The following is a 10961-nucleotide window of genomic DNA, read 5'->3' on the forward strand; positions in this document are numbered from 1 at the left end:
TGCTTCATTTTACGTCGTAGGGACTCTTCTCGTGCTACTGACGCTGATTGGATCTTGCGCCCCCATGCCGCCTGAAAAGTTTGTTATTTTCAACGTTATTTGCGTCGCTCCAGAAGCTCCAGACGCTCCAGACGCTAGATGCTTCATTCCCCCCGTCGTCGCTGCCGCCGCCTGAATCTCTTGTGTCGTCTGACATTGATTTTCAGCACGTTTGGTGTGAACGCTACTTAAGAGGACTCACTCTAAGCTTGTGTGTACAATGTGTGCCTCTTTTTTACCCTTCCTTAGATAATCTCTGCACGTCACTGTTTTGCTGTATTTACAAACCAGTGGTCATCTACAAGCATTGCTAATGATTGCATTATCTCACCTCTACCCATTGAAGCACACAGAGCTGCATGAGTTACAGATTGTCCTTGCTTTTTAAACCAGAGAGATGTGAGAGAGACATGATCAAAGGTGGGGCAGATGTCGAGGATAGCAAGGCAGGTTTTAAATTGCTGCTGAGGCCCCGTTAGAGCATCGCATTCACTGCACTGTGACAGCCAGAGCAACACCATCCCTCCTGAGTCTGAGGCCTTCGATAAACACCGGCCTCAGTCCGCGGTGCACACTGACTTCAACTTGAGATTTTTAAGATCTCAGGTGTGGCAAAAACACACCTGTGGGTCTGTCCGATGTGGAGAAAGTGGAGAAATTGAATTTTTAATCATGTTACACACACAGGCCCGAAATACACACACATGCACAAACAGGACCTATACATGCAATTAAGGAGAGATGTTAGAGCGAGGGGGCTTCCAGTGACCAGCGCCCCGAGCAGTTGGGAGTTCGGTGCCTTGCTCAACAGCACCTCGGCAGTGCCCAGGAGATGAACTGGCACCTCTCCAGCCACCAGTCCACGCTCCATACATGGTCCGCACCAAGACTCGAACCAGTGACCCTACGGTTCCCAGCCAAGTCACGTATGGACTGAGCTACTACCGCCCCACTGTGGCACTGCCAATGCGCCGAGACTTGTTCTCTACATATTTAAACAGCCGAGCTGCTGCACCGCTGAGTTTGAGCGAAGACGGTGATAAAGGTGGAAGAATGCGGAGAGCAAATGAAAAAGTGATGCGATCTTGTTTGTTGGGTCGACAGCGATTCACGACGCTTTCAAGGGACCTTTTTTGGCACGTGCGGTTCTGAGGGAGGATTGAGGGACTCATCGGGCAAAGCGTCCCTTTAATGCAACGCTCTGCTTTGTGCTTATTGTTAAAGTCCCACTCTCTGCCGCTCGCTTTGTTGAACTATTGATGCGCTCGATGTGTCCCGGCTTCACAAAGGATTGTTTAGGGAAAATACAGTTTTGCTCTTTTATCAGGCGGAGAAAACGACAACAACTCGCCTTCAAACTAGTTGGTGAAGAGACACAATTTTTCTGTTGAAGACATCCGTAGATAGACGCGGTGAAATGAGGGGGTGAGGGGGTACTTCTGCGCAAACCTCAGCATTGATGAAGCACCGGTGTGTGTGAAATCACGAGCTCTGCTGCTGTGTTGATGCATTAAAACTCATCCTTTACATATTTATTGTCCCGCTCTGCCGCCCTGTTTTAGAAAACACAGGAAATCCAAAGAATCTAGAGGGAATAAAGAAAAGTGGCGCACGCTTGGCAGGGAGATGTTGGGTTATGAGCTTTGTGCAGAGGTCATTGAGGCATTAAGCAAAATAGAAATGTGCTTTCAAGCATTTCCCCGTGTTTCACTGCACTCTTCAACTGTTCAGCAGGAAAACTTTATCAGTAAAATCTCCAGTTGACATTGACTATACTGACTTGGGTTGGCACTGTCGCCTCACAGCGAGAGGGTTACTGGTTTGAATCCCGGCTGGGGCCCTTCTGTGTGGAGTTTGCATGTTCTCCCCGTGTCTGCGTGGGTTTTCTCCGGGTTCTCCGGTTTCCTCCCACAGTCCAAAGACGTGCGGGTGTTCGGTTCAATGATGACTCTAAATCACCCGTAGGTGTGAATGGTTGTCTGTCTCTGTTCTCTCCTGATGAGAAAAGATAAATATGCTTCCATTCATTCATTCATCTTCAACCACTTGTTGATCCCAGCTGACATCGGGCGTGAGGCGGGGTCCACCCTGGAAAGGACGCCAGTCTATCACAGGACACATAGAGACGAACAGAGACAGACAACCATTCACACCTACGGGTGATTTAGAGTCATCAATGAACCCAACACCTGCACGTCTTTGGACTGTGGGAGGAAACCGAAGAACCCGGAGGAAACCCACGCAGACACGGGGACAACATGCACACTCCACACAGCAGGGATTCGAACCTGGAACCTTCTCGCTGTGAGGCGAGAACTTAACTATGCTTCATCCAATTTTTTTTGTTTTTAACTTAACGTGGGAAAATCAGTAATAGCAGTAAAAAGAGTTCCTAAAAAGGTTAAACCCCCTTTAGTGCATTTTCAAATCCATAACTCAGTGAAGGCGAACAAGCTGTGTAAGAAAATAAAATACAAAGTTTTGGATGCAAAGACTAAATCAGAAGCTCTTTCTTTAGGCTAAATTCTCTTTCTTCACCTCTAACTGCAGGTCTGTTCTTTGTTTACCTCTACTGTGATTTGCATTTTTATCTGTTTTTCAGCCCAAAACTTTATTTCTACATTTTTTTCCCATAAAGCACCTTTGGCAACACAGCAAAGATTACTAAGTTTCAGGCAACAATATACAAAACAGAGTAAGTGTGTGTGCGTGTGCGTGTGTGTGTGCGTGCGTGCGCGTCTAAGAAATAGTAAGAAGTCCCGAAGCCATACAACTACTTTTTCAACACATCATCAACTCCCAACGGATTCAGCTGCCATCGCCGTAAACAAGTTTTTAGCCAGAGAGGAGCTCACAGCGGGAACATCCAGTCTCCCTGTGGGCTCTACGGTCTGACACATACAGAGTTTGTGTCCGTCTCCACTTCAGACTGCAATGTGCGAGATTCGCCCGTCTAAACAGACCCGTGGTTTCTCTGTAAATCACAAAGTAGAGCTGCAAATGTGACCTGCGTAATTTAAATAAAAGCCACTTATGTTTGTGGGTTCTCTCTTAATGTGCATGTTAATGTGAAATATGAAATTATCCAATAATGCTGCATTAACTTCCCTTGTTTTAACCAAAATGTTGCATTATTTAGCAGGGGACACACAGCTTTAATATACCCTCAATTTATTTAATCACTTAATTATGAATATCTGCACTAAGTGAAAAAATATTCAAATTCATCTCATCTCATCTTCATCCACTTATCCGGGGTCGGGTCACGGGGGCAGCAGCTTTAGCAGGGGACCCCAAACTTCCCTTTCCCAGGCCACATTAACCAGCTCTAACTGGGGGATCCTGAGGCGTTCCCAGGCCAGTGTGGAGATCTAATCTCTCCACCTGGTCCTGGATCTTCCCCGAGGCCTCCTCCCAGCTGGACGTGCCTGGAACACCTCCCTAGGGAGGCGCCCAGGGTTCATCCTTACCAGATGATCCTGAACCACCTCAACTGGCTCCTTTCAACGCAAAGGAGCAGCGGCTCTACTCCGAGTTCCTCACGGATGCTGAACTTCTCCCCCTCTCTCTAAGGGAGACTCCAGACCCCCTCCTGAGGAAACACACTTCGGCCGCTTGTACCCGCGACCTCGTTCTTTCGAACTCCTTCACTTGGGGTCCCGGAGTAAGCAATCCACCGGTTTCCTGCTGAGAGCCACGGCCTCAGATCATGGTCCGTCTTTTTTTTTTTTCTATGTCCGAACAGGCGCACATAAAATGACGTCATAGGTGTCGTGCTCGTGCTCGTACACGTGCAAACACGCTCTACAAAAGCCCACCTCTCTCAGACAGGCCGTGGACGGCCAGCTGGCCGCAGCGAGGCTCGGAGCGGTTGTACTCACACTGGTCAAACGCACTAGGCTTGACCCGCAAAACCTGTCTTGGCCCGGTGCGAAAGGACAGTGTGAGTGCAACTTTAACCTCTGACACTTCTCCTGACTATTCCCTGACTGTAAGTGAGCTACGACTCCGTCCCCTATTCACTAATGACTTCCAACCTGCGCTGATTCCAGTATGAAAACATCTTTTCGTAAATGACTGTTGGCTATTGTTGCGATTCCGTTTAATGCTGTGTATCTCCAGAAAGGCGTGTAGCAGTTTCTGAATACGGGCACCGCACTATAACAATTCTGCAGGGCTGAAACTCTTTATGTCCTCCCCTAAGGCCATCCCTCTTCCTCACTCCCCTATCTCCCCTCTTCTCCTCTTTGCATTCATCTCAAAAAGCAGCCAAATGGTGTTTTTCTTCACTAACTTATCACCAGCAGCCACAGTCTGGCATTTCACAATGGGAGGGGAAAGAAAAAACATTTGGGGTGACGTTAAGATTTGTCCTCCCTGTCCCCGGCGTTATTGTCGCAGACAAACAGCAGAGTTAACATTGGGAAGCATATGTGCCCCCCCCCCCCACCCCCCCCCCCCCACACACACACACACACACACACACCGCCCTTCTATGTTCTCTCCATCCATCTCATATTTGAGTCGAGGGAAACGGAGGAGAGGAATGAAAACGAGGAAGGCAGATGCTGCAAAAACAATCTACCACATACGCAGATAGAGGAACACGGAGCAAACACACTTCACATCACAGATTCACTGATTGGCTTACACACACGCACGCACGCACGCACACACACACACACACACACACACACACACACACACACACACACACAAACACACACACACATCCTATATCCAGGACAGGAAAGTGAAAAACAGCAAAGCAAAAACGCTGATGTCTGTTCTCAATAAGACCGTTTACTTTATCACTTTCAGTCATCGTCTTTTCCATCTCTCCAGCCTCTTATCCGGGTTCGGGTCTCGGGGGCAGCAGCTTTAGCAGGGGACCCCAAACTTCCCTTTCCCGGGCCACATTAACCAGCTCTAACTGGGGGATCCTGAGGCGTTCCCAGGCCAGTGTGGAGATCTAATCTCTCCACCTGGTCCTGGGTCTTCCCCGAGGCCTCCTCCCAGCTGGACGTGCCTGGAACACCTCCCTAGGGAGGCGCCCAGGGTTCATCCTTACTAGATGATCCTGAACCACCTCAACTGGCTCCTTTCAACGCATATTACTATTATATTATTGCTATTGAGACTTGTTACATCGGATGATTTATCCTAGCACCTTACAAGTAATCAATAACTAAGAGCTAGCACTACGAAGTGGTGCCATGCAGTGTCATCAGTTCGTGATGTCACACTTGATTCAAGATGGGACTTTCTTGAACCTCTTTCCGCTGTTATCGCAGATCTTATGGCATGGACAGGATAGACAACTTTGACCTTCAGACAGAATAAACACTTGTTGTGGGTTGATTCTGCAGCTGCCTACAGTACCACTGGAAGCTTTCCTTCTCACAATGATCAAAGCACCGTACCACCGCAGAATGGATAGACCCATTCAACCAGATGTGCACCTGGAACTCATTCCAATCTTGCCCTTTCCCCACTGCAATTGCACTCTGTTGTTGCCTTTTCAAGAGGAGTGTCATTGCCTGAGTCCAAATCTATTTCTGTCCCACTCAGAGATTGCAGCTTGTTGGCGGTGTTGAGAGAAATCAATATTGATTTGTCTTCCGTCTTTTCTCCAGATTCGTGATGGTAGCCTGCTGAGGGCAACACATCTGTGCTCGTGCTCATGTGGGTCAATGAGGTGTTTGTTGCTTTTGTAAGCGCCCATGTCCACATGACGTTTGTCCCTGACAGCAAAGCCGTGGCAAGGTGATGGCAGAGTTTTATCCCAGTGCTCCCTTCTACCTGTGGGTTTGTTTTTTCAATGACAACAACATTTATGTTAGCTAGGTAGCTAATTTAAGGTATGTTAACAGGGGATTGACCTCACAGCTAACACTTAGAACGCCTACGGGGATAAAGGCACAACATTTAGTGTCCAGCCCATCTGCTCACAAAAATGGGCTTTTCTGTCTTTGTTTTGATAGTTTCCTAAGTGACGGTGCAGAGCAGTGCGATTTATTTTCAAACCACTTAAGTGAAGTAATCTACGGATGTGCAAACACGCTTTACAAAAGCCCACCTCTCACAAACGGGCCGTGGACGGCAAGCCGGCCGAAGTTAGGCGCGGAGCGGTTGCACTCACACTGGTCAAACGCACTAGGCTTTACCCCTTAAAACCTGTTTGGGCACGGTGCAGAAGGACAGTGTGAGTGCGCCCTATAAAATACTTAAAGGTTGAATATTGAGAATGAGCCGAACACCGCCATCCAGTGTCTCAAGATCGCAACGCCAAAAAATAATTCCAGCTGTCAGGTTCCCAAGTTCGTTGCCAAGTTAGTCAAGTGATCAGCCTGCGCCATGTCAAGTGATCAATCATACAGGGTAACGACTAATTTGGACTAATCAATTCATTTTTACAACAGTATTTAACGTTAGCAAGTCTTCAACTGGAAGTCTTTCTTTGAGTGCTGTGTAATCGATTAGCTCTCAACTCAGAGTGATTCCTTGTTTCTGTAGCCTGATCAGCGTGAGCAGGCCAGCAGCTTCCACAGCAGTGACAGTGAGGCTGCAGGCTGTTAGCGTTAGCCGTCACAGCTAAGCTAACATGAAAGTAAGCTCACCGATCAAGTAGAAACATAGCCATGTGGGCGTGTGTTTTAATGCCGTTTCTCTCCTTTCTCTCAGTCCATGGAGTGAATGCTCGGCCTATACTGACTCTGGTTGTTGCCCGTCTCCGGTCACTCAGCTGCTGGGACAAAGAAGCAGCTGCAGGATTGGCAAACTCCATTTCACCCAGTGCCAGCCTACAGTAGCTGCACCCAACAACAGACAACCCTGGCAACCAGCAATGCCCGAGAATATCAGCTGCTACAGTGGAAACAGAACAGGACAGAAAGTCATTATCAAACCATCAAAAAAAAATTAAAATACTAATTCAGACTAAATATATTGTTTCATGGAAAAGCAACACTTTCATTCTGTACCCCTCAAAACGCCCCGTGGGTGTAAATATATATATATATTTTTTTTAATTTAGCTTTTAATAAAGATTCTACATCTTCAACCTTTAATCGTTGTTTCAGATCCATCCCTCTTCTGTTGCTTAAATTGGCAGACAAGCGGCTAACGCTAAAGCTGACATTAGTGAGAGAAGACAGGTGTTCATTATTCTTCACTTTGGACATTTCTGCAGCTCCTCTCCATATTTCTAGTGTCCACCCCCCCCCCTCCCCCTCTTCCCCGTTTTATTATCTTCTGGTCCCCGAAAACACTGTGAGATTCATAAAACTAAATTATCGATAAATTGCCTTCATGAGGTTTTAAAAGTGTCAAAATGTGTTTTACAGTAGTAAAATAAAAGAGTAATAAAGGTCTTCCAGTGGTTTGCTGTAGGAGCCGTCCCTTAGCACCTGGATTTAAACTGCTTCCAGATGCAGAACGGACAGATTTAGAAAGTCCTGGGTTCCAGTGGCTGTCGGCAGGACTGAGCACTGTGGTCGCTGCTACGTGGTCTCATGGGAGGGCGTATAAATAGCACGCCACTTTTTGACTTATGTCTACGCATATAAAGCTTTTCGCGTGTCCGCCAACTTGCGGAGAAATACGAACACGTGGGTTTTCCCTCAATGACATTTGTGCGTCAAATGACAACGCCATCCCTGCACAATACAAGTCAATTGAGACTAAATGGCGTGAAATGACACGCAAAAATCATGACATGCGTTGTAATTATACGCGAGATGGCTTGACAAATAGCGTGTCATTCACACGCCTTTTGGTGAGACCAGGCTGGGTCACTTTAACTTTAACTCCTTATTTTGATCCAGTTTTTATCCAGTGAGGCGCTGTTGCACTTTGTGGATTGATGATTGTTAATTGTTGTCCCATGTCACTCATGTCGTTGTGTACTCCATCTCTTTTAATTACCGTATTTTCCGCATGATAAGGCGCACCGCATTATACGGCGCACCTTCAATGAACGTCTTATTTTGAAACTTCTTTCATATATAAGGTCACCACATTATAAGGAGCATAGAACAGACGCTACAGTCGAGGCTGGGGTTACGTTCTGCATCCATTAGATGGAGCTGCGCTAAAGGGAACGTCAACAAAACAGTCAGGGGAGGTCGTCTTGTTGCTTCCTCCACTTCGGCACCATTGATTGGTTCATGTTCAACTCTCTGGCTGCTGCTCTATTCCCGTGTTCTACTGCGTGACTAATGGCCTTGAGTGTAAACTCTGCGTCGTAAGCGTGTCTCTTAACAGGAGCCATTTTGGGCTCTTTACACAAACACACACATGGAAATGAAACGGCACGCTTCACGCAGTCGTATATCTCAACATGCACCGCGCGTTACTTCTTCTACGGGGAAAATAGAGTCGACGGCTGCTCACCGTAGTTGGAGACCTGTTGTGGCTCAATATTGGTCCATATATAAGGAGCACCGGATTATAAGGCGCACTGTCGGCTTTTGAGACATTTGAAGGTTTTTAGGTGCAACTTAAAGTGCGGAGAATACGGTATTAGCTCTTTGTCATCGTATGTGTCATTATTGTCCATTTTACTGTTGTTTTTGCTGCTGACTGTGCTGCAAATCGCCCTCAAGGGGACAATAAAGATCTCTTGACTTGACTTGACTAGGAGAGCAACAGCTGAAAAGTGTTCAAGCTTGGTTAAACAGAAGCTAAATGCAGCGACCGATTTCATTACCGCCCTGATCGGGACGGAAAAAAGTGGTTAAAATATGAGGCTGTTATCTGCAAGGACAGATTTAGGAAAGGAGCAAAACTATAAACTCAGGCAGGAGCTAAAATATGGTTCATAGTCACACTTTTTGAATTGCTGTATTGCTTCTATAACTAACTGCACGACGGCTCATGTTCACTTATAAAGGCAGAAATCACCACCACCGTGCGAAACAATGATTCCTCCTTTCTGTAGCCTGATCAGCGTGAGCGGACCAGCAGCTTCCACAGCGGTGACAGTGAGGCTGAAGGCTGTTAGCGTTAGCCGTCACAGCTAAGCTAACATGAAAGTTAGCTCACCGATCAAGGAGAAACGTAGCCATGTGGGCGTGTGTTTTAATGCCGTTGAACTACTTTCTCTCAGTCCATGGAGTGAATGCTCGGTCTATACTGACTCTGGTTGTTGCCTGTCTCCGCTCACTCAGCTGCAGGGACAAACAACGCAGCTGCAGGATCGGCAAACTCCAATTCACCCAGTGCCAGCCTACAGTAGCTGCACCCAACAACAGACAACCCTGTAGCAGCAGAAACATGCACCGTCAGCGCGCGTCATACTATGCCTACAGCGCACTGTGCTGAACCAGTCAGAATCAATCAATAAATACTGTATTTGTTAGGGACAGTGCACATTAATGAACAACGATAACGTATCACTGTAAAAGTGCCGGATTATAGCAAAGATGCTAATTTGCATCCGTAGTCCCTGCTAAAGAAAATAGAACAAATACAAATACTACTAAATAAATAAATAAAATACAAATAGAAGAGACACAACACATGACACACTCAGGAGGACACCAGACCCACACAGGATACAACAATGACATAAGACGTCATGTGAAATATGATACAGTCGAGTCAGTGGTCGCACTTTTGATTTGATTTAAGCCACTTTGTGAGTCGACCTTTAAAAGAGGAATATGTGGGGCGTTCCCTTATTGTGGAGGGAAGACTGATCCAGGTTTCCCCCTACAACAGACGACACACTCTTCCCAAATGCAGTGCGCCTGTGGGGGATCTCACAGTCTCCTCTGACACGAGCCCTGGTGCTCAGACCTTCCAGAGTCCTTTTCTGTATGAGTTCAGTCAGTGGTGGTGGAGCAAGACCATGGAGACTTTTATACACACGACACGCAAATCTAGATGTTTTAAAATGATGGAAACTTAAAAAATGGTGTTTTTTAAGAGTGCAACAACAACAAAACCATTCTCTAAAAGTGACTTTATGAGCATTTCTCTTTTAAACTAGCTGACTGATACTGGAACCCTGAACAACACATAATTGATTCAACCGTTCGACTTCACAGTTTTATCGTCGGGCCACCGCAGCCCCCCCAAAATGTTCAAATCCATTTTGCCTTTTCTCTTTATTCCTTTAACTACACATAATTGGACTTTGCGTCCCGTAAAAATTAATTTCCCCCACGTCCTTTTTCTTTAACTGTCACTTTTCGGTCTCAGAACTCTCATTAGCGATACATTTTATGAGGTTTTATGGTTTCGCCTGCGTCCTTTCTGTTTCTGTAGCAGCATTAAAGGTCTAACGAAGTGGCTTTGTGAGACCTGCAGATACAGCGTCCAGTGTTCTTCAGTGTGCGCTCCCTTCCCTCCGCATCCTCCCCTTCCCACGCTCTTTGTTCGCCTTTACTTCCTCCTCTCATCTCCAGTCTTCCTCTCTTATTTCCCTGTTTTCGTTGGTATGGGTGTGGATGTCAGGGACCCTGAATCCAATTCACTGCTAATTTTCCCTTCGGCGTTGTGTTACAGCTTCAAAGTTCAGATAAGTAACACATTACTGGTGCAACACACGCACACACGATGTAGACTCTCATCCGAAATCATCATAAAAAAAATACTTCCTGATGATATTGATTTACATCCTCTTGAGGCTTATTTACGTCACTGTGCCTCAAAATAAAGGATCTGTAGTTTTAATGTGACATCTTGTTAACAGACCATGTTAAACATTCACATTATAGTTCTTATTTTATATAAAGACAAATGAAATCAGGACACACACACACACACACATACTGTAGGAGTGCAGGCCGACCTAAAACCATGGTAACAACATAGTGTGTGTGTGTGTGCGTGTGTGCGTGCGTGCTTGCGTGCGTGCGTGCGTGCGTGACTCCGCTCTATTGCCTGTTTACCTGTTGCCCCCACACACAAACCTT

Source organism: Echiichthys vipera (genome assembly GCF_963691815.1).
Source record: "Echiichthys vipera genome assembly, chromosome: 2".
Taxonomy (NCBI): Eukaryota; Metazoa; Chordata; class Actinopteri; order Perciformes; family Trachinidae; genus Echiichthys; species Echiichthys vipera.